We start from the raw sequence: 7,820 nt of genomic DNA on the forward strand, positions 1-7,820 counted from the left end.
GGGGATTCATAGCACCGCCTAAATGAGCTCCAGAGACGGGCGCGAGCCGTGGCTATCAGCGCAGACACCAGAGACGGGCATGAAACACTAAGGCTGCTGCTGCAGCCACCAAGAAGCCTGTGTGCAAGCACAGGTCACTATTCACACCTCCCCTCCCGGGAGTGCAGCCACCACTGCCAAGGTCCCGTGGTCCAGGGACAACTTCCCTGGGAGAACACATGGTGTGCCTCAGGATGCTGCAATGTCACAATGGCCTCAGTGGCCGCAGGCTTGCCCCGCATTCTGTACCCCTCCCTTGCCCAGCCTGAGTGAGCCAGAGCCCCTGAATCAGCCACTTCTTTAACCCCCACCTGTCTGGGCAAAGAAAAGATTCCAGAGGACAACCTACATACAGAGGGGGTGCCAAATCCAAAGCTGAACCCCAGGAGCTGTGTGAACAAAGAAGAGAAAGGGAAATTTCTCCCAGCAGCCTAAGGAGCAGCGGATTACATCTCCAAAATCAACTTGATGTACCCTGCATCTGTGGAATACATGAACAGACAACGAATCATCCCAAAATTGAGGTGGTGGACTTTGGGAGCAATTGTAGACTTGGGGTTTGCTTACAGCATCTAATTTGTCTCTGGTTTTATGTTTATCTTAGTTTAGTATATAGAGCTTATTATCATTGGTAGTAGATTTGTTTACTGATTTGGTTGCTCTCTTCCTTTTATATATATATATTTTTTGTACTTTTTCTTTTTGTGAGTGTGTATGTGTATGTTTCTTTCTGTGATTTTGTCTGTATAGCTTTGATTTTACCATTTATCCTAGGGTTCCGTCCGTTTTTTTGGTTGTTTTTTGTTTTTAGTATAGTTTTTAGCACTTGTTATCATTGGTGGATTTGTTTATTGGGTTGGTTGCTCTCTTCTTTCTTTCTTTCTTTTAATTATTTTTTTATTTTTAATAACATATTTTTTTTTATAACTTTTATTTTATTTTTCTTTCTTTCTTTTTTCTTTCTCCTTTTTCTTCTGAGCCATGTGGCTGATGGGGTCTTAGTGCTCCGGCCAAGGTCAGGCCTGAGCCTCTTAGGTGGGAGAGCCAAGTTCAGGACATTGGACCACCAGAGACATCCCGGCCCCACGTAATATCAAATGGCGAAAGATCACCCAGATATCTCCATCTCAATGCTAAGACCCAGTTCGACCCAAAGACCAGCAAGCTACAGTGTTGGACACCCCAAACCAAACAACTAGCAAGACAGAAGCACAACCCCACCCATTAGCAGACAGGATGCTAAAGTCAAAAGTTCTCAGACAACCCAAAACACACCACCGGACGTGGTCCTGCTACCTGAAAGAAAAGATCCAACCTCATCAACCAGAACACAGGCAACAGTCCCCTCCACCAGGAAGCCTACACAACCCACTGAACGAACCTTACCCACTGGGGACAGACACCAAAAACAACAGGAACTATGAACCTGCAGCCTGTGAAAAGGAGACCCCAAGTGCAGTAAGTTAAGCAAAATGAGAAGACAGAGAAAACACAGCAGATGAAGGAGCAAAGTAAAAACACAACAGACCAAATAAACGAAGAAGAAGTAGGCAGTCTGCCTGAAAAAGAATTCAGAGTAATGATAGTAAAGATGATCCAAAATCTTGGAAATAAAACGGAGAAAATACAAGAAACATTTAACAAGGGCCTAGAAGAACTAAAGAGCAAACAAACAATGATGAACAACACAATAAATGAAAGTAAAAATTCTCTAGAAGGAATCAATAGCAGAATAACTGAGGCAGAACCACGGATAAGTGACCTGAAAGATAAAATAGTGAAAATAACTACCTTAGATCAGAATAAAGAAAAAAGAATGAAAGAACTGAGGACAGTCTCAGAGACCTCTGGGACATTAAATGCACCAACATGCGAATTATAGGGGTCCCAGAAGAAGAAGAGAAAAAGAAATGGACTGAGAAAATATTTGAAGGGATTATAGTTGAAAACTTCCCTAATATGGGAAAGGAAATAGTCAATCAAGTCCAGGAAGTGGAGAGAGACACATACAGGATAAATCCAAGGAGAAACACGCCAAGACACATATTAATCAAACTATCAAAAATTAAATACAAAGAAAAAATATTAAAAGCAGCAAGGGAAAAGAAAAAAATAACATACAAAGGAATCCCCATAAGGTTAACAACTGATTTCTCAGCAGAAACTCTGCAAGCCAGAAGGGTGTAGCAAGACATATTTAAAGTGATGAAAGGGAAAAACCTACAACCAAGATTACTCTACCCAGCAATGATCTCATTCAGATTTGATGGAGAAATTAAAACCTTTACAGACAAGCAAAAGCTAAGAGAATTCAGCACCACCAAACCAGCTTTACAACAAATTCTAAAGGAACTTCTCTAGGCAGGAAGCACAAGAGAAGGAAAAGAACTACAATAACAAACCCCAAACAATTAAGAAAATGGAAATAGGAACATACATAGCGATAATTACCTTAAATGTAAATGCATTAAATACTCCAACCAAAAGACATAGACTGGCTGAATAGATACAAAAACAAGACCCATATATATGCTGTCTCCAAGAGACCCACTTCAGACCTAGGGACACATACAGACTGAAAGTGAGGGAATGGAAAAAGATATTCCATGCAAATGGAAATCAAAAGAAAGCTGGAGTAGCAATTCTCATATCAGACAAAATAGACTTTAAAATAATGACTATTACAAGAGACAAAGAAGGACACTACATAATGATCAAGGGATCAATCCAAGAAGAAGATATAACAATTGTACATATCTATGCACCCAACATAGGAGCACCTCAATACATGAGGCAAATGCTAACAGCCATAAAAGGGGAAATCGACAGTAACACAATAATAGTAGGGGCCTTTAACATCCCACTTTTACCAATGGACAGATCGTCCAAATGAAAATAAATAAGGAAACACAAGCTTTAAATGACACATTAAACAAGATGGAGTTAATTAATATTTATAAGACATTCCATCCAAAACCAACAGAATACACTTTCTTCTCAGTGCTCATGGAACATTCTCCAGGATAGAGCATATCCTGGGTCACAAATCAAGCCTTGGTAAATTTAAGAAAATTTAAATCATATTATATATCTTTTCTGACCACAACGATATGAGACTAGATATCAATTACGGGAAAAAATCTGTAAAAAAAAAAAAAAAAAAAAAAAAAAACATGGAGGCTAAACAATACACTACTTTATAACCAAGAGATCACTGAAGAAATCAAATAGGAAATCAAAAAATACCTAGAAAAAAATGACAATGAAAATACAATGACCCAAAACCTATGGGATGCAGCAAAAGCAGTTCTAAGAGAGACGTTTATAGCAATACAATCCTACCTCAAGAAAAAAGAAACATCTCAAATAAACAACCTAACCTTGCACCTAAAGCAGTTAGAGAAAGAAGAACAAAAAATCCCTAAAGTTAGCGGAAGGAAAGAAATCATAAAGATCAGGTCAGAAATAAATTAAAAAGAAATGGGGCTTCCCTGGTGGTGCAGTGGTTGAGAATCCGCCTGCCAATACAGGGGACACTGGTTCGAGCCCTGGTCTGGGAAGATCCCACATGCTGCAGAGCAACTGGGCCCGTGAGCCACAATTACTGAGCCTGCGCGTCTGGAGCCTGTGTGCCACAACAAGAGAGGCCGCGATAGTGAGAGGTCCGCACACCGCGATGAAGAGTGGCCCCCGCTCGCCTCAACTAGAGAAAGCCCTGGCACAGAAATGAAGACCCAACACAGCCAAAAATAAATTAATTAATTAATTAATTTTAAAAAAAAATTAAAAAGAAATGAAGGAAACAATAGCAAAGATCAATAAAACTAAAGGCTGGTTCTTTGAGAAGATAAACGAAATGGATAAACCATTAGCCAGACTCATCAAGAAAAAAAAAAGGGAGAAGACTCAAATCAACAGAATTAGAAATGAAAAAGGAGAAGTAACAACTGACACTGCAGAAATACAAAGGATCATGAGAGATTATTACAAGTAAATATATGCCAATCAAATGGAGAACCTCGAAGAAATGGACAAATTCTTAGAAAAGCATAACCTTCCGAGACTGAACCAGGAAGAAATAGAAATTATAAACTGATGAATCACAAGCAATGAAATTGGAACTATGATTAAAAATCTTCCCACAAACAAAAGCCCAGGACCAGATGACTTCACAGGTGAATTCTATCAAACATTTAGAGAAGAGCTAACACCTATCCTTCTCAAACTCTTCCAAAATATAGCAGAGGAAGGAACACTCCCAAACTCATTCTACGAGGCCACCATCACCCTGATACCAAAACCAGACAAAGATGTCACAAAAAAAGAAAGCTACAGGTCAATATCACTCATGAACATAGACGCAAAAATCCTCAGCAAAATACTAGCAAAGAGAATCCAACAGCACATTAAAAGGATCATACACCATGATCAAGTGGGGTTTTCCCAGGAATGCAAGTGTTCCCAGATATGCAAATCAATCAACGTGATAAACCATATTAACAAACTGAAGGTGAAAAACCATAAGATCATCTCAATAGATTCAGAAAAAGTTTTGACAAAATTCAACACCCATTTATGATTAAAAAAAAAAAAAACCTCCAGAAAGTAGGTATAGACGGAACTTACCTCAACATAATAAAGGTCATATATGACAAACTCACAGCCAACATTGTTCTCAATGGTGAAAAACCGAAACCATTTCCACTAAAAACAGGAACAAGACAAGGTTGTCCACTCTCACCACTATTATTCAACACAGTTTTGTAAGTTTTAGCCACAGCAATCAGAGAAGAAAAAGAAATAAAAAGAATCCAAGTTGGAAAAGAAGAAGTAAAGCTATCACTGTTTGCACATGACATGATACTAAACATAGAGAATCCTAAAGATGCTACCAGAAAGGTACTAGAGCTAATCAATGAATTTGATAAAGTAGCAGGTTACAAAATTAATGCACAGAAATCTCTGGCATTCCTATAAACTAATGATGAAAAATCTGAAAGAGAAATTAAGGAAACACTCCCATTTACCACTGCAACAAAAAGAATAAAATACCTAGGAATAAATCTACCTAAGGAAACAAAAGACCTTTATGCAGAAAACTACAAGACACTGATGTTGAAATTAAACACAATACAAACAGATGGAGAGATATACCATGTTCTTGGATTGGAAGAACCAACATTGTGAAAATGACTATACTACCCAAAGCAATCTACAGATTCAATGCAATCCCTATCAAACTACCAATGGCATTTTTCACAGAACTAGAACATAAAATTTCACAATTTGTATGGAAACACAAAAGACCCCGAATAGCCAAAACAATCTTGAGAAAGATAAATGGAACTGGAGGAATCAGGCTCCCTCACTTCAGACTATACTACGAAGCTACAGTAACCAAGACAGTATGGTACTGGCATAAAAACAGAAATATAGATCAATGGAACAAGATAGAAAACCCAGAGATAAACCTATACATATATGGTCATCTTATCTTTGATAAAGGAGGCAAGAATATACAATGGAGAAAAGGCAGCCTCTTCAATAAGTGGTGCTGGGAAACCTGGACAGCTACATGTAAAAGAATGAAATTAGAACACTCCCTAACACCATACACAAAAATAAACTCAAAATGAATTAAAGACCTAAATGTAAGGCCAGACACTATATAACTCTTAGAGGAAAACATAGGCAGAACACTCTATGACATAAATCACAGCAAGATCCTTTTTGACCCACCTCCTAGAGTGATGGAAATAAAAACAAAAATAAACAAATGGGACCTAATGAAGCTTAAAAACTTTTGCACAGCAAAGGAAACATAAACAAGACAAAAAGACAACCCTCAGAATGGGAGAAAATATTTGCAAATGAAGCAATTGACAAAGGATTAACCTCCAAAATATAGAAGCAACTCATGCAGCTCAATGTGAAAAAACAAACAACCAAATCCAAAAATGGGCAGAAGCCCTAAATAGACATTTCTCCAAAGAAGATGTACATATTGCCAACAAACACATGAAAGGATGCTCAACATCACTAATCATTAGAGAAATGCAAATCAAAACTACAATGAGGTATCAAGTCACACCAGTCAGAATGGCCATCATCAAAAAATCTGCAAACAATAAATGCTGGAGAGGGTGTGGAGAAAAGGGTACCCTCTTGCACTGTTGGTGGGAAAGTAAATTGGTACAGTCACTATGGAGAAGAGTATGGAGGTTCCTTAAAAACTAAAAATAGAACTACTGACCTATTGACCCAGCAATCCCACTACTGGGCATATACCCTGAGAAAACCATAATTCAAAAAGAGTCATGTACCACAGTGTTCATTGCAGCACTATTTACAATAGCCAGGACATGGAAGCAACCTAAGTGTCCATTGACAGATGAATGGATAAAGAAGATATGGTAGATATATACAATGGAATATTACTCAGCCATAAAAAGAAATGAAATTGAGTTATTTGTAGTGAGGTGGTTGGACCTAGAGACTGTGATACAGAGTGAAGTAAGTCAGAAAGAGAAAAATAAATACTGTATGCTAACACATATATATGGAATCTAAGAAAAAAAGAAAAAGGTTCTTAAGAACCTAGGGGTAGGACAGGAATAAAGAGAATGGACTTGAGAACATGGGGACGGGGTAGGGTAAGCTGGGACGAAGTGAGAGAGTGGCATGGACATATATACACTACCAAATGTAAAATAGATAGCTAGTGGGATGCAGCCTCATAGCACAGGGAGATCAGCTCGGTGCTTTGTGTCCACCTAGAGGGGTGGGATAGGGAGGGTGGGAGGGAGACACAGAGGGAGGAGATATGGGGATACATGTATATGTATAGCTGATTCACTTTGTTATACAGCAGAAACTAACACACAATTGTAAAGCAATTATGCTCCAATAAAGACGTTAAAAAAAAAAAAGAGTACTATAGGCTTGGGAGACAGCATTTCAGATAGCCTCGAGAAACTGCTCCAGAGAGGTAGGGGGGAAAGTCAGTATTATATATGATTTTAGTGAATGGGGGTACATGCAATCAAGCACACATTTTGGCAGAGGCTTGCAGGTAGTCACAAGGAGCAGATGTCACTACTTATGAATTTAGTGCTTTTCTAGATATGAGGAGATGTAAGAATTGGGCTCATAAAATCTTCTCCTGAAAATATCTAACTATCTGAAGACCTGTTCTGCCAGTTTTTCCCAGAGCCCAGAGTGCCTCATTCCTGATCTCCACCCTGAACTCCTTCCAGGGTGTGTTGAAGGTCAGTGGCTGCAGTGGCTATTGACCTAATCCTTGTACAGGCCGATGGCAAGTGCCAGTTTTTAGTTGGCGCTATTATGTTTTTAATGAGCTCTCTCTAGGTCTGCTTAGTGCAGAATTGTGTAGGCACCAAGCAATGAGAGCTCCAGCACTGAGTGACACATTCACCCTTGCTGTCCCTGGCAGAGCTGCTATTTGACTCAGAGACTGACTTCAGAGGTCGAAGCTTCAATCTCAGCCCCAGCCTGTAAGTCACATAACTTTTCTGTGGCTTAGCTTCCATGTCTGTAAAATGGTGTGATACATGTTTACCTCTTAGGAGTTATGGGGATAAATAGGTTAACACTCAAGGGAAAATCCTCCAAAACAGTATCTTTTATTTTCATCCCTCATTACTTGTGTAAGAAAACAATTTAAAGATCTTCATTTCTCTTATTGTTTCTTGTAAAAGCTGCAGGAAGGTGAAATAACCCCATTGAAACAGAACAATACACAAGTTGAGTGAATCATCATG

General features: G+C 38.8%; 1 long non-coding RNA gene across 1 annotated transcript; it reads right to left on the reverse strand.

Annotated features, from left to right (window-relative positions):
- Positions 1–899: 899 nt before the first annotated feature.
- LOC309616457 lies at positions 900–6,282 on the reverse strand. The gene is made up of 2 exons (XR_014237491.1): positions 3,844–6,282; positions 900–3,530 (listed from the first exon to the last, which is right to left on the reverse strand). It is a non-coding gene; the product is annotated as an uncharacterized lncRNA (long non-coding RNA).
- Between the last annotated feature and the right edge of the window lie 1,538 nt (positions 6,283–7,820).

This window comes from Balaenoptera borealis (genome assembly GCF_965194805.1).
Source record: "Balaenoptera borealis genome assembly, chromosome: 19".
In the NCBI taxonomy this organism is placed as follows: Eukaryota; Metazoa; Chordata; class Mammalia; order Artiodactyla; family Balaenopteridae; genus Balaenoptera; species Balaenoptera borealis.